Source organism: Pezoporus flaviventris, unplaced genomic scaffold (assembly GCF_033815535.1).
Source record: "Pezoporus flaviventris isolate CSIRO_AGI_PZ_B2104156 unplaced genomic scaffold, CSIRO_AGI_Pfla_v1 ptg000003l, whole genome shotgun sequence".
Classification (NCBI taxonomy): Eukaryota; Metazoa; Chordata; class Aves; order Psittaciformes; family Psittacidae; genus Pezoporus; species Pezoporus flaviventris.
The window spans coordinates 3,155,210-3,176,769 of NW_026892551.1; the positions used below are offsets into that span (position 1 = coordinate 3,155,210).

The window sequence follows — 21,560 nt, forward strand, 5'->3', positions numbered from 1 at the left end:
TGACGTACCTTCACCACCAGGTTCTGCACCCGGGCAGCAATATCTTTCCACAGTGCAGCAGCCCAGATGGGTTTACCTCTGCGTTGCCAGTTGCTCTGCTTCCATTGCTTCAACCACCCCCACAGGGCATTTGCCACCATCCATGAGTCAGTATAGAGATAAAGTACTGGCCACTTTTCTCGTTCAGCAATGTCCAGGGCCAGCTGGATGGCTTTCACCTTGGCAAATTGACTCGATTCACCCTCTCCTTCAGCAGTTTCTGCAACTTGTCGTCCAGGACTCCATACAGCTGCCTTCCATCTCCGATGCTTTCCCACAATACGGCAAGAGCCATCAGTAAACAAGGCATACTGCTTTTCACTTTCTGACAGTTTATTATGTGGTGGGGCCTCTTCAGCACGCACCACCTCCTCCTCTGGTGACATTCCGAAATCTTTGCCCTCTGGCCAGTCCATGATGACTTCTAGAATGCCTGGACGACTGGGATTTCCTATTCGAGTTCGTTGTGTAATTAGTGCAGCCCATTTACTCCATGTAGCATCAGTTGCATGATGTGTAGAGGAGACCCTGCCTTTGAACATCCAGCCCAGCACGGGCAGCCGGGGTGCCAGGAGGAGCTGTGCTTCAGTGCCAATCACTTCCGAAGCAGCTCGAACCCCTTCATAGGCTGCCAGTATCTCTTTCTCAGTTGGGGTATAGCTGGCCTCAGATCCTTTGTATCCCCGACTCCAAAAGCCGAGGGGTCGACCTCGAGTCTCCCCTGGAGCTTTCTGCCAGAGGCTCCAGGTAGGACCGTTCTCCCCAGCTGCAGTGTACAGCACATTTTTTACATCTGGCCCGGTCCGGACAGGTCCAAGGGCTACTGCATGAACTATCTCGCGTTTAATTTGCTCAAAGGCTTGTTGCTGCTCAGGGCCCCATTTAAAATCATTCTTCTTCCGGGTCACATGATAGAGAGGGCTTACAATCGAACTGTAATTTGGGATGTGCATTCTCCAGAACCCCACTGCACCCAAGAAAGCTTGCGTTTCTTTCTTATTAGTTGGTGGAGACATTGCTGTTATCTTGTTGATCACATCTGTGGGGATCTGTCTACGTCCATCTTGCCATTTTATTCCCAAAAATTGAATCTCCTGTGCAGGTCCCTTGACCTTACTCCGTTTTATGGCAAAACCGGCTTTCAGCAGGATTTGGATTATTTTCCTCCCTTTCTCAAAGACTTCTTCCGCTGTATCGCCCCACACAATAATGTCATCAATGTATTGCAGGTGTTCTGGAGCTTGCCCCTGTTCCAGTGCAGTCTGGATCAGTCCATGGCAAATGGTAGGGCTGTGTTTCCACCCCTGGGGCAGTCGGTTCCAAGTGAACTGGACACCCCTCCAAGTAAAAGCAAACTGTGGCCTGCACTCTGCTGCCAAAGGAATGGAGAAAAATGCATTGGCAATATCAATCGTGGCATACCACTTGGCTGCCTTTGACTCTAGTTCATACTGAAGTTCTAGCATGTCCGGTACGGCAGCACTCAATGGTGGTGTGACTTCATTCAGGCCACGATAGTCTACTGTTAGTCTCCATTCTCCATTAGACTTTCGCACTGGCCATATGGGGCTATTGAAGGGTGAGCGGGTCCTGCTGATCACCCCCTGACTCTCCAGTCTACGGATCAGCTGATGGATGGGAATCAGGGAGTCTCGGTTGGTGCGATATTGCCGCCGGTGCACTGTTGTGGTCGCAATTGGCACTTGTTGTTCTTCAACTTTCAGCAACCCCACAGCAGAGGGATCTTCTGAGAGACCAGGCAAGGTGGACAGCTGCTCAATTTCCTCAGTCTCCAAAGCAGCAATACCAAAAGCCCACCGGTACCCTTTTGGGTCTTTGAAGTACCCTCTCTTGAGGTAGTCTATGCCGAGGATGCATGGAGCCTCTGGACCAGTCACAATAGGGTGCTTTTGCCACTCCCTCCCAGTCAGGCTGATTTCAGCCTCCAGCACAGTCAACTCTTGGGATCCTCCTGTTACTCCAGAAATATAGATGGGTTCCACCCCTTGACAGCTTGATGGCATCAGGGTACACTGTGCACCGGTATCTACTAGAGCCTTATACTTCTGTGGGACTGATGTGCCAGGCCATCTGATCCACACAGTCCAGTAAATCCTATTGTCCCCTACCTTCACCTGGCTGGAGGCAGGGCCCCTCTAATGGTCGTCACAGCATTGGACACTTAAGTCGTGTTGAAAGGGATTATTCTTCGTTATCACAGGAGCTGGAGTAAAATCAGCTCTTCCACTCCATCTGGGAAACTGCTCACCAGAGACTGAAGCCGTAGCTCTCATGGGACGATCAGTCTTGGCCCTTGCTCCCCTCTTCAGTTCACTCACCCGTTCCTCCAAAGCTGAAGTAGGTTTTCCATCCCACTTTGTCATGTCTTCTCCGTGATCCAGCAGGTAAAACCATAGGGTACCCCGTGGCGTATACCTTCTGTATCTCCTCTCTTGAACAATAGGACGTCTTTTGTTAATAGCTGAGACGCGTGTTGGTACACGTGAGGAGCTGGATAAATCAGATACATCGTCCCTCAATTTGTCGAGGTCCTGGGACAGTTTTTTCACAGCTGAGATGATGGAAGGAGTGAGATTGTCTTCGAACTCTCGGAGTTTATGAACCATTTCATCCACTGTTAGTGGTACTATGTCATTCCAGGTCACTGTTGCCAATGAATGGGCATATGATGACGCTGCATTCCGTGTAAGTTTTCGCCACATGGGTCGTGTACATTCAACTTCATCTGGATCTATAGGTGTACCCCCGTTATTCGGCTTGATGTGATAGATCATCTCTACGATGGCCGATTCCCTCAGAGACTGGATGCCTTTGTCTATAGTAGTCCACTTGGCCGAACGACTCGTAACATCGTCCTTGTACGGAAACCTTTCTTTCACAGCTGCCAAGAGCCTCCTCCAAAGGCTGAGGGACTTTTTCTCTCTTGCAATTGCTTTGTCAATTCCCCCTTCTCTAGCAAGTGATCCCAGCTGCTTGGCTTCTGTACCTTCTAGTTCGTGACCATCGGCCCCATTGTCCCAGCATCGGAGTAACCAGGTGATGATGTGCTCCCCTGGTTGACGGGTAAAATCTTTTCGCATATTCCGCAGCTCGGTTGAGGTCCGAGTTCGAGAAGTTACCTCTTCTTCTTCTTCTTCGTCATGTGAGGATGACTCCTGATCAGATTCTGGACCGGGTGGTGAATTCATTGGTTCTTCATCTCGCTTCACCCTTTTTGCCTCCTTTTTGCTTGTTCTCTTGCGTACAGGGGCAACTGATATTGGTACGAATTGGTCCTCTGGTTTGGCTGCAGTGATTATCACTGTGGTTTGAGTGGCGACTGTACTTGTTGCTGGGGGTGGTGTAGCTACTGTGCTTGGAGCTGGGGTAACCGCGCTGTCTGTTGCAGTTGAAGTTTGAGCAGCTGCTGTACTTGCCACTGGGGTAGCTGCGCAGTTCATTGCAGCCAAAGTTTGAGTAGCGACTGTCACTTTGCCCTCAAATCCGCCGACATTCTTTTCCTTTTGAAGGTGCTGGATAGTGTTGAACAAGGCCCTGTAAGCATAGGCCAAGCCCCAGCACGTTGCCGTGATTTGTCCATCTCTGGTATGGCCAGAATGACCACACACCTCATTTAAGTGTTTTACTAATTCTTCTGGATTTTGCAGTTGTTCGGTAGTGAAATTCCAAAGTACTGGAGGGGCCCACTGACCTAGATACTTGCCCATACTATCCCACACACCCTGCCACTCATGGCTGTCCAGCCTCTGGGAAAATCTCTCGGTCCTCCTACATCGTCGTTTGACCCCAGACAAGACCCAAACCTGAATCTGCTTAATTCTTGAAATCAGTAGTGGGCAAAACACACTCTGTATGCGTGTTAGCATGGTGATTCCCATCACCATCAGTAAACAAGTCTCAAGAGCATTAAAAGGCCATTTAAAAAATTCAAAACTCTCAAATGTAAATGGTCTGGGGGGACGACTAGGAGGGTAAAAGGATGTCTCCTTCACAGGTTGAGCACCTGAGAAGGAGAAAAAAGATGTGTAATTGCTAAGCACCTCCATCATATACCTCCCAAAGTATAAAGGTGGTGACCACACTGGGAACATAAACCAGATCAGTTTCATGATCAACGATTCTATTGTATTACAAGTCATTACCATAAAGTACAATGGGATAAAAACCTTAGCCCAAGCCCCACACTTGAAAAACACTAATACAGCCAATACCGGATGGACGTAAGATATGGTATACTGAAACTGTGAGATCAAGAGGAAAAACCTTGAGAGCCAATAAATCAGCATTGTGACGAGTGACTATCAATCCAGTCAGATCTGTTCTTATCTCAACCCCTTCGAGCCCCACGTTGGGCGCCAAAAAAGAACTGTCGTGGTTTAAACCCAGTCAGGTAACTTGTTCACTCACTCCCAGTGAGTGGTGCCGAGCTGACAACAATCAAGGTCCGTGTTCGTCTCCCCCCCCTCCCTGCACCGGGGCTCTCCCCTTCCCCGCTCCCGGAGGAACGGGGAGGAGGATCGAGAGAGTGCAACTCCTACGGGTTGAGACAAGAACAGTCCAGCAACAAATCACCACCGCTACTATCAGCTAAAACAATGATAAGGGAAAATAACAAGGGAAGAGAATACGATACCACCGGCCAAGAAAACGAGTTCCACCCGGAAGCCCCTGTCCTTCCGGGTAACTCCCAGTTACCCCCCACCCCGGGCATGACGTGCTGTGGTATGGAATACCTCCCCGGCTAGCCCGGGTCAGGCGCCCCGTCTCTGCCTCCTCACAGCTTCCCCTCCTCCCTGGCAAAGCATGAGCCTCACAGAGTCCTTGGTCAAGGTAAACATCACTTAGCAACAACCGAAAACATCGGCTTCACCAACGCTGCTCTCAAACTAGAAGTCAAAACACAGCACTGCACCAGTTAACACAAAGGAAAAACATGACTGCTACTGCTGAACCCAGGACATTAATGCATTCTCATATCCTTGGATTAATTGCACAATAGAAATGCCAAGTGGCAATGTTAAATAACAGAATTTACCAAAAAAAAAAAAAAAGTATTACACTACATTTTATTTAAAATAGCTTAGATGACAATAGTTATGTAACTTATTTACTATGAATAGAATAGGAAAAGTTTATATTGTGGTTTCATGCTAATTTCTCAATAAAATACAGTATTTTAAAAGAATATTTTCTGTTGTTTCTGCAGTGATCTTTAAGTTTTAGAGTACAAAATTTCACTATGCCACACAGTCTGATGCTGGATCATTCAGTAAGCAAAACATTCTAGTGATATCAGGTACCACTTCAAAACTAGTGAAATTGTTTCAGGCTTAATCATGTAACAATCCGAATGTAAATGTACTGTGTTTAATATGGAGGAAACACTAGCAGCTCCAGACAATTTTATTTAGAAAATTGGGATTTTTTTGATGGATTTAATAGGAAAAAAGGATCTAAATTAGGATTATTATATGAGTCTAGATAATTATTATTATGCTTGGTTATTAATTTCCAAGCTTGCAGAATGTTTCAAACTCCATTAAAAATAGAATAATAATTATAATAAAATAATAAATTCTCTGCAATCATTTATTGCTACAATCCTGCATGGCACTGAGCTTTGTTAACTCCCACTGACATAAGTAACAAACAAGACTGCTTAGTTCTTCACAGAAATTCTCACAATTTTTATAGATTTTCAAGCTAAACAGGAAAATCACTGAGTCTGTCTTTTACCACGAGGCTTGTTCTATGAGAAGTGCAAAGATTTTTGTGGTCATCCCATTTGCTTTTGTATGTTGTCTCTTGGAGATCATTCAATATGTCGACGAAACTTTGACAGACTTTCCATTTTCTCAGGTGTGCTTCCCTTCATAAAGTTACTTTGCTTAGCAAATACTGTGACTCGAGATCATTACAATGCCCTGTAAGCATCTCGCCTGAGCAGCATATCATATTTTGTAGAGCTTGTTTATGACCATGATAACCATACTTGCGTACAATAAACACCTGAATTGTCTCCTTGACTGCATGTCTAAAAGGGGACACACAATCTGTGTGTCACATGACTATCATAATATCAGTTGCAGGGGTTATCTGGTGACTGGATGATCAACACCTGACTTCTTCATCTTTGCTTGAAAGGTATTCTAATTCTGGTAAGTTTTCCTAGTTTATAAACAAGATGTCACTGTCAGATCAGAGCACTTCCCAGCTGTGGAAATATTTTCTGTGTTACCTCCCATGTACTGACCCTTCTGCACTTTCTTATGCTTTTCTAATGTCTAAGAGGAAGAAATTCTGCAGCAGAATACTTAATAAGATGCCATAGGACTTTTGTGATTTGTATAAACTGACACAATTATCTACTTTATCTGGTCTCTCATATGTTAACCTAATTCACTTGATGAAATAGTTTAAGAAGACACTCCACCTTTGAATTGTCTTGAGCATACTTAATTTTACTATAATGGATTTCTACTAAAAGCATTCTTACTGATATTGAGTGGGTGTTTTCAGTAATGGGGATAATGGGGATTGTCTCCCTCAATACTTAGAGAGTAGGAGGAGAAAATATCTTCAGCCTACAGCTGCTTAAACTGAAATGTTGGAGTTCTCCTTCATTCCAAAACAGAACCATTTCTAAGCGTGGTTTTTGACAAATGATCCTACAGATTTAACACCCACGGATGCTTAGACACACAGAGGCAGTTACTGCGCAACTTCCAAAATACAGACATGGAAGAACACTGTGAAATAAAGTCACAACTGAAAGCATTACCTGGACTTGAGTGTGAAAATGCCTCCATTTAATAAAGAAATCAAGATGGTACTTGATATAAAATATCTACAGAGGTACATAATGCCTTCTCTGACCTGTTCTCTCTGGAGACTTATATTTGAATAAGTCTCTATGATCAAGTAAATCAGCAGTCCAATCAGCAGGACTTTAGTATTGTGTCCTCTTGGGAATTTCTGCTTTGGAAACTGCTCTCTTTTTTAATTTCTCCCTCAATTTCAAATCACAGGATGGCTTAGAAAAGGTAGAAGATATTGCTGATGGAAAATACTGTGTAATTGATGCAGGAAATTCAAACTATGCTATTGCAGAAACATATAGAGAAAAAGCTTCTCTATTCTCATTGTCTACTGAAGCTCAGAGTCTAAAGTACATTTCTGACTTTTAAGAATAGATTTTGAGGGTCTCATTTACAATGAATTGAAACTTAGTGAGCAAATACCCCACAGAAATAAAGGCTAGTATCAAATTGTATTTCTATTTTTTGTCTCTGCTTTCTACTATGGCTCAGCTTGAGTAGACATATCTTTGTCAAAGCAGAACCTCAACAGTTTTGTGCTGTATGCAACAGCAATGACAGCATGGCAACTCCCTCTAGCCTTGAGCTATTGAGCCATAAAAATACGAACTGTCCTGTACTACCCTAACCAATTGTACTTGTTTACAGCCTTATCAGATAATTATATTCTATTTCCCTTCTTTGTTCATGAGGAAAACAGTACAGAAACATGCTATGATAACACAGACAATTTCATACAATACAGCATGTAGAGCAAACAAACCTAAAAAAAAAATTGTCACAGGAGCATCATGACCTTGCCTTAGTCAAGAATTGAGTAACTGTGTGTCGTGATCCATGGCTGCCAAGTCAGAGCAAACACGCCAAAAGGCCTGCAAAAAACCCACATGGGTTATGATGTGTTCATGACAGGGTCCTGCCTGTCGTGATATGCTGGTGGAAACAAAATAGTGCCCCCCCGTGTATATGTAAGGAATGGATGTCTGACGTACTTCCAGGTAGACTGGAGGGGGCAGCTGAACCTGCCAGTCAGTCACAACAGACTGCATGACCAGAAGAGGGTTGTGAGCTCTGGATTGAATGGCATGTGTGGCTGCCCACAGCAGGGCAGGGCTTCTAACAGAAGCAGCATTGGTCATGTCACTTCTTCAGTAAAAATCGCTGCTGCACTACCTGTCTGTTACATGTGCCTGTGTGAGTGCAAGGTTTTCCTAAAGCAACCTGTGCTTGCTTTCAGCCGCTTCATCCACTGAACTTAGCAGTGTCACGCCATCTGGTTTAAGTGACCCTGCTTTTGAAACCTTACGAGCAGAATCACTGTGTCAGTCATAATCCATTACAAAGTAGGTGTAGATGTTTGGGAAATTGCTTAAAGTATTGTGGAAACGAATTTCTTTTATGTGTAAAAATACAGCTGTTGTAAAAGGAGAAATTTCTCCTATTTAGAAATCTTATCCATGATAACATTTGACAAATATATCTGCTAATTCCAGTATCACTAAAGACTCCATTTGCTGTAGTAATTACCTCTCTGTAGACTCAAGTGTGACCTCAGATGATTATGTCATAGTTGACACCTGTATTTAGTACATAAATTTAAGATGATCTGAATCTTATCTTAATGCTTGATGACATTTCTACTCCTTTAACTTAATTTCTCCCACATTTACTCAGTGGGGTATCTTGGGCAGGGATTGAGTTTATCCGTAACTTTTGGTGTGCTCTAGCTTCTAACTGAAGTACCTGGGAATCTCTACATAACTGTTGCCCTCTTTCATTTCTGTTTTGTGTTCAGATTCAGATGTTGAAGATAAATAGCATCCTGAAAGTGTTTACTTTCTTGAACTATAGAAAGAAACTACAATGACTGTATTTCTGATTTAGGCACCATTTTGGTGTCTAAACTGAGTGGGGAGATCTTCAGTTTTCAAAACGGCATAAGCCTTTTTGAACTGCTGAACAATTATTTCTGTTGTATTTTGTTTAGTGAAGGACTGTTGCATCAGGCAAGCATAATGTAAGGTAATGTTTTTCTTGGAGTTTTAAGTAAACTATGGATTATATTTATGGCTAATATCTTGGCGCTTTTGTTAACTTCTAATGATCTGATTAACCTAGTTAATCTACTCATCTAATCCAAACAGTATACTGAAAACCATTCTCATTACAGGTGGACAACTAGCATACATCTGTATGGGCTAGCTATTCTGCATAATTCCATCCTCATCCCTGACTGTAATCACACAGTGGTACCAGGTCTCTTTATCTTCAATCACATCTGTTGACACTTACATTCCAAAAATAATAATTCAACACTGGAGGAAAAGGAGGCTTAGATTATGGATATTACAGCAGGTGCTGGGAAGCCCACTGAGAGAAAACAGTGTCAAACCTATCCAGCATGACCACATAGTCTGCTGTTGCTTTGAGTAAAGGCAATTTTATGGCAAAGCAAGGGCACAGGGGAAAACATTCAAGAACAAATAAGTAAAAGGGAAACAGAACACAAAATAACACAGGCAACCCAAAAAATAGGAAAATGGCCAAATGTACATTTTGTTATCTGGCCAAGTGCAAGGTGCCTTTACACATGGGATATTGACAAAATGAAGAATGCACACGGTGTTTCATGTTGTAAATAGAAAATACAGTTCCATTGTTCAGGGATTTAACATCACAGTGAAAAGAAAAAAATAAATGATTCTTATTTCTACCTGCAATCAGTCAAATAGAGGCCAACTGATTTACTTGGGAAATGTTCTGAGCTGCTTGAAATCCACAAATATATTGGTGTTACTTGTTTTGTTTCCTTATAGACAGCAGGCTTATGAGAAGTATATTACAAACGTAGAAAAACCCACTGTTGTGGTTTAAACCCAGTCAGGTAACTCGTTCACTCACTCCCCCCCTTCTTTCCCTCCCCCTACTCCCAGAGGGACAGAGAATCGAAAAGAATGCAGCTCCCACAGGTTGAGATAAGAACAGTTTAGTAACTGAGGTATAACACAAACCACTACTGCTACTACCAATAATAACAATGATAAAGGAAATAACAAGGGAAGAGAATACATCACCTCATCACCAGCCGACCGATAACTTGCCCCCCCCAGCCCGACCATGCTCTGACCGATGCCTCCTCCAACCCTGCCGTCTCCCAGCCCTTCCGGCTAACTCCCAGTTACATCCTGGGCATGACGTGCTGTGGTATGGAATACCTCTTTGGCTCGCTTGGGTCAGGTGTCCTGTCTCTGCTTCCTCCTGGCTTCCCCTCCTCCCTGGCAGAGCATGAGGCTCACAAAGTCCTTGGCCATATCAAAACATCATTGTTATCAGCTCTGTTCCCAAGCTGAAAGTCAAAACACTGCACTGCACCAGCTACCAAGAAGGAGAAAAATGACTGCTACTGCTGAACCCAGGACACCCACACAATGTCTTGTACATGAGAGCCTAAATTAAGTGATCAGTTGTTTGCGATTAAAGGACAAAGCAACAGTTTAGGTCATGCTTTACGTACATAAAAATAAAATCTATTATTTATGCTGTTAAAATTTAAATGTTAAGATTGATGCAGTCATAATATTGTAGCAAATTATGATAATCTTACAATTATCCAGAAGTAACATAATCAGAAAAAAAGGGTTGGGATTGAAGAACCAGGCTCTGAACAACAGAACTGCATACAAATTTTAAATCCCTGACAGATTTCTTGTGTGCCTATGGAAAACCCATTTGCTTCTATTGTATCGACTTTTCTAGTGATCCTTTTAAGGCCACATTGGAGTACAATCCACAGGTTTTACATTCTTCCGATTCTTCTCCTCATCCTGCCTAGGAAGGTTTGAGGGAAAAGGGGAAGTGAGCAAGTGGCTGCATATTATTTGGTTGCCATCTAGGTTTAAACCAGGGCAACAGGCAAATCTAGCATATTTCTGGAGTGTGTCAAGGAATACTTCATGATGCTGTCACGGGGTGTGCCAGTTGTTAGAACTTGTATTCCTCTGGATCTGCTGTTTACAAATAAGGTCTTGGCAAGATAGTAGTGACAGGACAAGGGGTTAAAACTTAAACAGGGGAAGTTTAGGTTGGATATAAGAAGGAAATTCTTTCCTGTTAGGGAGGTGAGGCACACTGGAATAGGTTGCCCAGGGAGGTTGTGAATGCTCCATCCCTGGCAGTGTTCAAGGCCAGGTTGGACGAGGCCTTGGGTGTCATGGTTTAGTGTGAGGTGTCCCTGCCCACGGCAGGGGGTTGGAACTAGATGATCTTAAGGTCCTTTCCAACCCTAACGATTCTATGATTCTACGATTCTAAGATGTCAACCGCACTGTCATCTCATTTGCAAGTTACACCAACATGAGGAGAGAGCTAGATAAGGCCGAAGGAAAAAATGGAGAACTAGGCCAACAAAAACTCCATGAGGTTCAACACAAGGAAATGCAAAGTCCTGCATGTGGGACAGACTAATCCCTAACAGCAGTACATGCTGAGATAGACCTGATTTGGTGTAGCAATGTTGAAAAGTGTGACAGTGAAGAACTCATGGCCTGGGCTGCATCAGTACTTCAAAGCATGTGAATATTCCACTCTGCTACTTCTTGTGCCACACCTTAAATACTGTGGCATATGGCAGTGTTCTAAGGTGAGCTACTGAAGAGTATTTAACATGTAAAGAAAGCTCGAAGGAACTGGATTTGATCACTACAGAAAGGAGAAAGCTTATTGGAGATCTAGTCATAGACTTCCAGGACCTAAAATATAGTTAAGGAAGAAATGGAGCTACACACTTCATAAGGGGCACAGTGACAGGACAAGAAGCAACAGACAAGAAGTCACTTCAGGGGAAATGCCTAAAGTGGCTGAACCTATATGTAGTTTTAAAAAAAATAACAAAACAAAAAACAAACAAACAAACAAAAAAATCCACCAGACCTTGAGGACAATAAATGTTGAGGTAAAATGCCTGGAGAAGTGACGGAATCTGGAAGTGTATAAGACTAGGTTTGATGGAGTTATGGATAACCTCACCAAAGTCCCTATTTTGGACAGAAAGTTAGGTCAATTGATTTGCAGAGGTCCCATTCAAAGCTATCTCTTGTGTAGTTCTACTATTTTGGTGCTTCTCTCGAAGCAAAAGCCTAAAAGACAGGTAGGGAGATAAGCCATCCAAGTCTTCCTTCTCACACCTCTAAATCTGGCATTAACAGCCCCACACAAACATTCTGTATCATGCATTATCAGTCTTAACACTGAGATGTTTCCTTTTCCTCCTCGTTCTATAAAACATCAGTCCTTGAAATTGTTAAATTTTAAGAGGAAGATCTTTTCTGGACTATGAAAAGTCTCAAGTCCTTCCTTTTTGCAGATTCTATCAATCAAACATACATTAAACTTCATATTGTAATTATCCCTTATTACGATTATCACTATTCATCACCAAGGATGAAACCTAGAGCATCTAATGTTGAATGTGTAATTATTTTTAATTCACATTTCTTTACTTAAATTATAGCAGCATCTTCAAATTACTGTCTCTAGAAGCTCAGATCCTCTGTAGACCAGTTTCTAGCTAAAGATGTTTTCTTATGCTCACTGAGCAGCATACCATGCTGAAACGTTACTGAAATATGCATTGCTTAATCTATTTTATTTTTATCTAAAATAGTTGTTCTGTTCTAGGATATATGGTGTTAAATACTGATTATAGGGGAGTGTGTGTGAAGGGGGGTGAGTAGGTGCTCAATTATATTTTGGTTTTCAGAGATTGTTCACACTCCAAAGACACCTTTCAGATTTCAGGAAATCTGATTTTATACTATACTTGTGAGCACCAATATGTTTCATGCTTATCTACAACATTAGTTTCATAGCAGCTAATGTAACTCAGAGGCCAAATAGTACAAGAATACTAAAACCAGATTAAAATGAAAAACAAAACTGAAGACATAAATTAGATATACAATACTATGTGGTACTGTCAAGATTCTATTGTCACTTGTAGATATGTTAATGCTAATATGGGAACTTCATCTTTTACATTTGATGTGATTCAACTGTAGAAAGTGTTGGCTGAAAAATTAAAAGCAACAACAAAAATAATGATCATTTTTCCCTCAAAAAGTAAAAAAACACTTCCATTTTACATCATCTAACAGATTATATGAAAGAAAATGAGGATAAACTAGAGAAAGAATGAGAAATACATAGGCTTTATGTGGACTTCATTTCAAAGTTCAAAGATTTTAAATCATCTAGTGAGTTTATTTTTAACAAGCATCAATTAATTATAAAAGAAAGTCTGCATAATCTGCACTTAAAGCTAGAAGATATTTGTGGTTTGGGGTTTGTTTTGGTTTTGATTTTTTTAATAGATTGCTTTTGTTCTTTTTAAAGGAAAATGAGGCCAAAATTTTGAATGCTACCTTGCAGCAGCAACACATATCTGGATATTATTTGCTTATGTTCTAATAACTCAGATGTTCAGCAACCCAATTCCTGGATATTTTTTGTCTGTGTAAAGACTCATTTGTATTTACACTATACATTTTATCTAAGAATCCTTGAAGATGGTACTTAAGTTACCAGCCAAGCTGCACTTAAATGTGTCTCACAGTAACAGCACTTTCCACTCTTACTCCCCTTAAGGACAACCCTTTCTCTTCAGTGTGTGCAGTGATAGGAACCAAGTATCTCTGCCTACTGTGGATAGACTCATTACTGATTGTGATAAGATTTGGCAGACTGGCTGCAATAGCTGTTAGAAAAGAAAAAGGCTTTTTACCCGGCAGTAGGTGTCTACTGCATCTGTGAAACATCACAGAAGTAGAAACCTAATGTTCTGATGCAGGTAGGATAACTTTGTTGCTTGAATAGCTTTTCTGAAAGAAAGACAAGGTGGAAAATTATGAGCGCCACCAAAAAGACAGCACTGTGTTGATATTTAAATGGGATTGAGGAGATTTTATTCGAGAAACAGTGGAATTGCCTGTGTAAATGTAGATAAGAAACTATGAAAAATCTCAGACCTGCTTTTAACTCTGCGCCTGAATTCTGATTTACATCACCAAATATCACATTTTTACTAGTCACAGATTTACTTTAGCAGTTACTGTTCATCATCCCTTACTTTTACGAACACAAACAGTGAAAGCAGAGTAATGTATATGTGAAGACAGAACATCAGAATCTCTTTACTATTGTGATGAAATTCATGCAATGCTGACATCCAGGTAAATCTTGCTTTTAATTAAACTGAAAAGCCTGATTGAATTCTTACTTCCAGTATGTTGCAATAGATTGCAAAAATGAAGAAGAAACACAATACAGACAAACTGCAAAATACTTCAGCAAACAAATAATTTAATTTTCTTAGTACTGTCCCCAACAATTCCCAACTAGATGGAGAACTCAAGATTTTTGAAATGTACAAGATGGAATCTGTCCATAACAGCATTAAGCATTGAAATTTTACTATATTACTTATAGGGTGTTTTCTTAGCAATTCTTAAAAAACTCTCTCCTTGAAAATTACTATTTTTGAGTCTGACTTCTTTAGAGCTACTGCCAGTGCTATCTGCTGTGGCTAGATCAGAGGATGAAACACACCAGTGTCAGTGTCTCCTTTGTAATTTCTCAGGAGACCAAGATTCATTTCTCACTCAGACTTCACAGCCCAGATCCCTCTAGATTTTACATAGTAACTGACCCTTTCCTGTCGCTATCATAGTTTTCCACATCACTGGGCTGACATACATACTGTAATGAACTGACTATGATTCTGAGCTTGGATAAACAATGAAAACTGCGCAACCCTTTAGTAAGCAACTACTGCTGCACTTCTAGTTCCAGAAACCGAGACAATTTTCTGACTGATTTGAAAAGCTATGAGAAAGAAGGCTTGTCACATCTGCACATTTTCTTCCTTATTTGTTCATGTACAGTTTAACATCTACATGAATCTTCCAGTGCCTCAATAAGCAGAGCTAAATTGTTTAATTCACTTCCTTTTTAGGTAGAACACTTAAGATTTTTCTGAAAGAAAGTAGTTCCTCCTGCATTTTATGTGAGACTTATCTCAGCAAACTAAATATGTTCTCCAAATACCTTCTTCTTTCATTCAATAAAATTGCTGCCTGTGTGAGTGTCCCTTTGCACAAAATTCAGTTTCACATTTGCTACTGTAGGAATCTTGCTGATAATGTAGTGGCCGTGCCTAAAATCTGTCTGTGCTATGTTTATGCTATATAGCTGCCTTTTAATGATATTTAGAGAAATTTAGGATTCCAAAATCAGAATCAGTAGGAAAGCACCTTTTCTTGTCAGAAAAAGTGTGGACTGGGGCATGTATGGGCTTCTATGAAGATAGGCTGAGAAAGCTGGGGCTGTTCAGCCTGGAGAAGAGAAGGCTGCATGGAGACCTCATAGCAGCCTTCCAGTATCTGAAGGGGGGCTATAAGGATGTTGGGGAGGGATTCTTCTTTAGGGATTGGAGTGACAGGACAAGGGGTAACAGGTTAAAACTTAAACGGGAAGTTCAGATTGGATATGAGGAAGAAGTTCTTTACTGTAAGGGTGGTGAGGCACTGGAATGGGTTGCCCAAGGAAGCTGTGAATGTTCCATCCCTGCCAGTGTTCAAGGCCAGGTTGGACAGAGCCTTGGGTGACACGGTTTAGCGTGAGGTGTCCCTGCCCATGGCAGTGGTGTTGGAACTTGATGATCTTAAGGTCCTTTCCAACCCTAAATATTCTATGATCCTGTGATTCTATGTGTCACAGACTCCAACACCTTATCGGTCTCTGACCTCAGAGAGAATACTAAGTTTCTCATGTATAAGCCATCGTGAAATAGAAATAAGAGTATCTCTTCAAGGACTGCCTAGGAGGAGACACTAATAGTTGAAAAATGGCTTTTGAAAAGGCTGTGTACATCAAACCAACGAATGTCAAACTTCTGTTGTAAACATCCTCTAAAAATTAATAATATATTTTACAGGATTACAGCTGCAGGATTATAATAAATTCCTGAATTCATGCAAAACTCAAAATAATATTTTAAATTTAATCTGATTTTTGAGATTAATTCAGTACTGAATCTTCTTTTTTTTTTTTTCTTCTTTTTTAGGCAATAGAGAATGTTTCTGTTTTTCTTAGTCAAGTTTATTTCAGCCTATTCATAAACCTTGCACAGCAATGCTGTACATTATGCATACTGCAATTGCTGATACCAGTCCCCATTTGGGTCTTTACAATAGCCAAATATTTGCTACAGTGTGTCACTGTATGTCCCTTATGGGGGTTTCAAATGGATATGTCAAGGTAGGTTTGCATAAAGACAAGGATTTTATATAGACATTACATCACCTGGACACTACCCTGTATTAAAGGACTTCTGTGTACCCAATTAAGTCAACTTTAGGAGAAGCAAAGGGAATATTTAAGGCACAGATAGCATATGTATCTGGTATGAGCATTAGTATGTCTTGACTACAGAAGTAACCCTACCAACCTCAACAGTTTTATCTTGTCTGTCCATTTATAGGGATGATGTCCTTTATGAGAAGCGACTGGGAAAGTGTCCTAGGTTCAGCAGTAGAAGTCATTTTTCTCCTTCTTAGTAGCTGGTGCAGTGCTGTGGTTTTGACTTTCAGCCTGGGAACAGCACTGATAACACCAATGTTTTTAGTTGCTGCTCAGTAATGTTTAGTCTGACCAAGGACCTTCTGAGTCTCATGCTCTGCCAGGAAGGAGGGGAAGCCGGGATGAAGCAGAGATAGGACAGCTGACTCAAATTAACCAAAGAGGTATTCCATATCACAGCATGTCATACCCAGTATATAAACTGGGGGCAGTTACCCGAAAGGGCTAGGTCACTGCTTGGGTCGGGCTGGGTATCAGTCAGTGGACGGTGAGCAGTTGTATACTTTTCCCTTGTTATTTCCCTTATCATGGTTATTACTGGCGGTAGCAGTAGTGGTTTGTGTTATACCTTAGTTACTGGACTGTTCTTATCTCAACCCATGGGACTTACATTCTTTCGATTCTCCTCCCCATCCCTCTGGGAGCAGAGAGAGGAAGTGGGGGGGGGGAGTGAGCAAGAGGCTACATGGTTCTGAATTACTGGTTGGGTTTAAACCACAATGGTTCTTTTTGGCAAAAGGTTGAGATAAGGACAGATTTGACCGGAGTGTGTCTAATTGTATTTGTGATAAGGAATCATTGTTTCAGATTAATAGTCACTCATCACAATGCTGATTTATTGGCTCTCAAAGTTGTAGCTCTTGATCTCAAGAGTTCCAGCATGTCGTACCTTACTTAGAGCCAGTATTTACTGGTTTAGTGTTCATTGGCTGGGGGGCCTGGGCTAAGGTTCTTGTTTCACTGTACTTTATGGTAATGACTTGTAATACAATAGACTCATTGATCATGAAACTGATCTGGCTTGCGTTCCCAGTGTGGTCATCATCTCTATACTTTGGGAGTTATACAATGGATGTGTTTAGCAATTACACATCTTTTTCCCTCTCCTCGGGTGGTCAGCCTATGAGGGAGACATGCATACACACCCTAGTGACAAGTACAACAGCTACTCAAACTCTGACTACAACAGACAGCACAACTCTGACTACAACAGTCAGCACAGCTACTCCAACTCCAAGCACAGCAGCTGTACCAACTCCAGCGACAAGTACAGGCAGCTACTCAAACTCCAACCACAACAGACAGTGCAGCTGCTCCAGCTCCAAGCACAGCAGCTACACCACCCCCAGTGACAAGTACAGCAGCATCATTTGAGATTTCTGAAGGTTTTGAATGGCCTTGCGACCTGCCTGCTGGTTGTGATGAGGATCACCATGTTTGCACACATACAGACTGTGTTTTACCCACAACCATTTTGTCTGATCTCAAAAGTTAAGAAGGGTTGGGTTTGGGTCTTGCCTAGGATTAGACGACAATATAGGAGGACCACCAAGAGATTATCCCTGAGGATGGACAGCCATGAGTGGCAGGGTGTGAGGCACTGTATGGGCAAGTATCTACTCCAGTGGGTCACTCCAGAGCTTTGGGAGAGTCAGAAATGGAAGGCAGCTGTATGGAGTCCCCAACGACAAGTTGCAGAAACTGTTGCAGAAGAAAAAGTGTGTTATAGTCAATCTGCCAGGCCTCCCCATATTTGTACTTCAGCCATCAAACTCCATACCAAAGAGTCTTTAACCACTTGGCTTGCTTAACTGCAACACATATTTCACATTCATGAATGACCTGGGCAATAGTGTCCATTGTTAAGTCCACCCCTTGATCATGAGTCCATCTCTATGCTGCATCTCCTGATGGCCTGAAGTCTCATGGGCCCACCGGGCCAAAAATAATTCACCCTTATGTTGCCAATCTACGTCCATCTGAGACACTTCAATCTTAGTGGCTTTATCCACTTGTTGGTTGTTCTGGTGGTCCTCAGTGGCCCGACTCTTGGGTACATGGGCATCTGCATGGCGAACCTTCACCATCAGGTTCTGCACCCTGGCAGCAATATCTTGCCACAGTGCAGCAGCCCAGATGGGTTTACCTCTGCATTGCCAGTTGCTCTGCTTCCATTGCTGCAGCCACCCCTATAGGGCATTTGCCGCCATCCATTGGTCAGTATAAAGTACTGGCCACTTTTCTCATTCAGCAATGTCCGAGGCCAGCTGGATGGCTTTCACCTCGGCAAACTGACTTGATTCACTCTCTCCTGCATATTCCTTATGCTTTGTCATGGACAAAATTAATAATCTGTATGTTCTTATCCAGGATATTTGCAATAAAAAAATAGCAAAAGAAGGTGTAGATTGAATAGAACCATAATAGTCTAATTATAGATAATCATAAAGTAAGGAGCCAGTTAGCTACATAATGAACTTTCACTAACTCTAATATCACTTATCAGTCCCCTAACCCCCCCCCCCTACCCCATGCAGGACCATGCTTTAATTCATATAAATCCACAACACTGTGGGCATTTAGAAAGAGGAGGAATGAATGCACCTCCTTGCTTATACAGACAATACTTAGACTATGTATTTGAAGTTCTCTGATGAAGGTAGTTGATGAAAAAGAGAATGATGGCCTTTTGAAGTGAATTAATCAAAGAGAGAGGCTCTGGAAAAGCTGTTTTCTCTCTGGAATAAGCTTGGGTTTCTCCACTGAATAGGTAAGAAAGCAAGGAGTGCCCTCGAGAAGTGCTACTGCTCAGAATTTCGCCCAAACATTAATTTGAAAAAACATACACTTCCTCTTGGGATAAAGATGATTTTAATGGAAAATATGCAGTCCAGAAAAGTATTCTGATTGGAATAGGACTAAGTATTTCACTGTTACACACACAAAGCATGCACTGCATCCTGATCAATCAAAAAAGAAGTTCTGGTAATTTCTATATAAATGAATCCAAAGGTGGGGGTAATTTCAATATAAATGAATCCAAAGGTGGGGAGGGAGAAAGAGGCAGGACTGATCTTCTGCAAAATATAAGGAATGCTAGGAATGAAAATATGTGAAACTCAGAGTCAGTATACAATTTTTTTTAAATTACTTTTGAAAGTTTCTACTAAAATCTTCCAAATCAGCTATTAATTAGTCTTTCATGTCTTTTTTCTCTCTTGCTTTTTTGAACCCCAAATGTTAAAACCAATTTTTAATTTTTTTCCCTTTTTTTTAGGAAAAGTGGGAAATTTCTGAAAGATTTTGACTTTCAGTTATGACGACGTACAGAGTTAAATATGTTAATAAATTCAGTCTGTTATTTTTGCTTCAGAACCTGAAAGATGCTGTGGGCACTTGCATTTCTGTAACAAAAAGTTAGGTCCACTGAGAACAGGGACAGAGAAAAGCATATAGGTAAAAAGGAAGTGGCACACAATTTTCATATTGGCTATAGTAGGGTACTGCTTAAAGTTTTTAAATTTTTTTTTGCCACAAAACAATAAAAAAACTAAAACATAGCAACTTGGAAAAAAAAAAAGAGCAAAAGGAAAAAACTCGTGGTGGGTTTGTTCTAGGAATAAAACACAGATGAGAATAGACTTTGTTTTCACCATACACGCTTAACACAGTTTGTCTTCTGGAATTTTTATTAAAGACAAGAAGTCATTAGCCACATTAATATTCAATGCTGTTTTATTGGGGAGATGTTTATATGCATGCTTCACTGCATTGTGAACAATGTGACTAATACAATTGCCTTTCATGATGTGGAAATTCTTGCTATGCAGAAATCTAAACACATAGCACTTCCCAAAATTTTATGAGAATGATCTGCTTCATAGGTGGTAACATTTCTTAACTTAATTTCCCTGAATTCCATCACTGTTCTATTTTCTACACACAGCTACATCTATTTCCCTAAATTCAGCCTAGGATCCTATAATTTTCTGTTGGGAATTAATTCACTTGAAAAGAAATGTTTAGGTTTTAAAATTGTTCTTACATCTTTGCTTACTCAAAAGTGAAGCAAATTCACCTTATTTTTTCCTTTACTTGATCTGGTTAGTCTTGGTAAGTGAAGTAACTACAATAATCTCACTGTTAAGCAGACTTATAAAATACATCAGATGAATACTTAAACCTAAAAGTGGGGGGGGGTTCCCACATTGACTACAAAGGATTCAAGGACATATGAAGTAGATAGGTAGATGTGTGTAAATGTGGACATGCAACCTCCTGCTTTTAAAACTTAGACTATTACTATACATGTTGAAGGAGCAAACAAAAAAAAAATAAAAACACAAAAATATGAAATACATAGTGGGCTATATAAAAGCCTACTGTCCTTCCTCTTCCACACATGATGAGGAATGATCTCAAAGAGAGTAACAAAATTAATGTTCAGTTATGCTTTTAGAAAACACAGAAGTAAAGATTTATACCCTTACAGGTAAGGTTTACCTTTATAATAAAATCTTCAGCTTATATCACTCAATCAAAATTGAAACACCCTTGCAAGAGAAGGGCTAGACACTAATCTGCTAAATCAACACAGCATGAACTGTACTTCATGTACAACAATGCCAGTTATTTTCCTGGGTAAATTCAAAAACACTCAGAAAGCCATCTCTGCAGGGAACTGTTATTTCATTTTTCTGCAAGCTGACAAGGTGCATCCAGACAAGATACTCTCTTGTAAGTAATGTGGAAAATTGATAAATACGTGAATACAAAAGGAGCAATATGCTGATTTGCACATGCACAGCTAAGGTACAAAAATACCTACTATATGAATAATACCTACTCTGTGAACAATATTGGGCATATATAGGAGGCTTGGTGCATTTCTGAATTAGAGAGGAGTAAAAATACAGATTTTCTAAGGCTGATCAATACATTTCTACAGTATAAAGGCTCTTGAATTCTTGTACAATATTTCCCTCTGGTAAAAATGTAGCTACTAAGGATTGTAACTAGGGCAAGGACCTACAATATGAGGCAGAACACTAAGTAAAGAGTTCAATTCCAGAGACAAACAAAAGTTAAAAAATGTACACATATCTTAGAGATAGGAAATGCTTTTGGGTTTTTATAACATTGACAATAGCATGAAAATGAGGTGCAGCTTAATGATATAAAATGCTGGGCTCTCCTACTTAGTCATGTAGAAATCCTTTCCCCAGTATCCTGAATGAGCACTCAAGGATTATTTCTTGGAGAACACAC

The 21,560-nt window shown here is 40.9% G+C and overlaps 1 protein-coding gene and 1 long non-coding RNA gene across 2 annotated transcripts in view; one reads left to right on the forward strand and one right to left on the reverse strand.

The window, feature by feature from the left end:
- LOC133265023 (uncharacterized) overlaps positions 1 to 17,303 on the forward strand; it is a 72,228-nt gene extending 54,925 nt beyond the window's left edge. The window contains exon 2 of the long non-coding RNA XR_009741838.1: positions 17,212 to 17,303. This is a non-coding gene — a long non-coding RNA (uncharacterized LOC133265023). The remainder of the gene's footprint in view (positions 1 to 17,211) is intronic.
- Positions 1 to 21,560, reverse strand: part of LOC133265042 (T-cell activation Rho GTPase-activating protein-like) — a 977,746-nt gene that overhangs the window by 163,495 nt on the left and 792,691 nt on the right. The gene's annotated exons all lie outside the window — the stretch shown is intronic.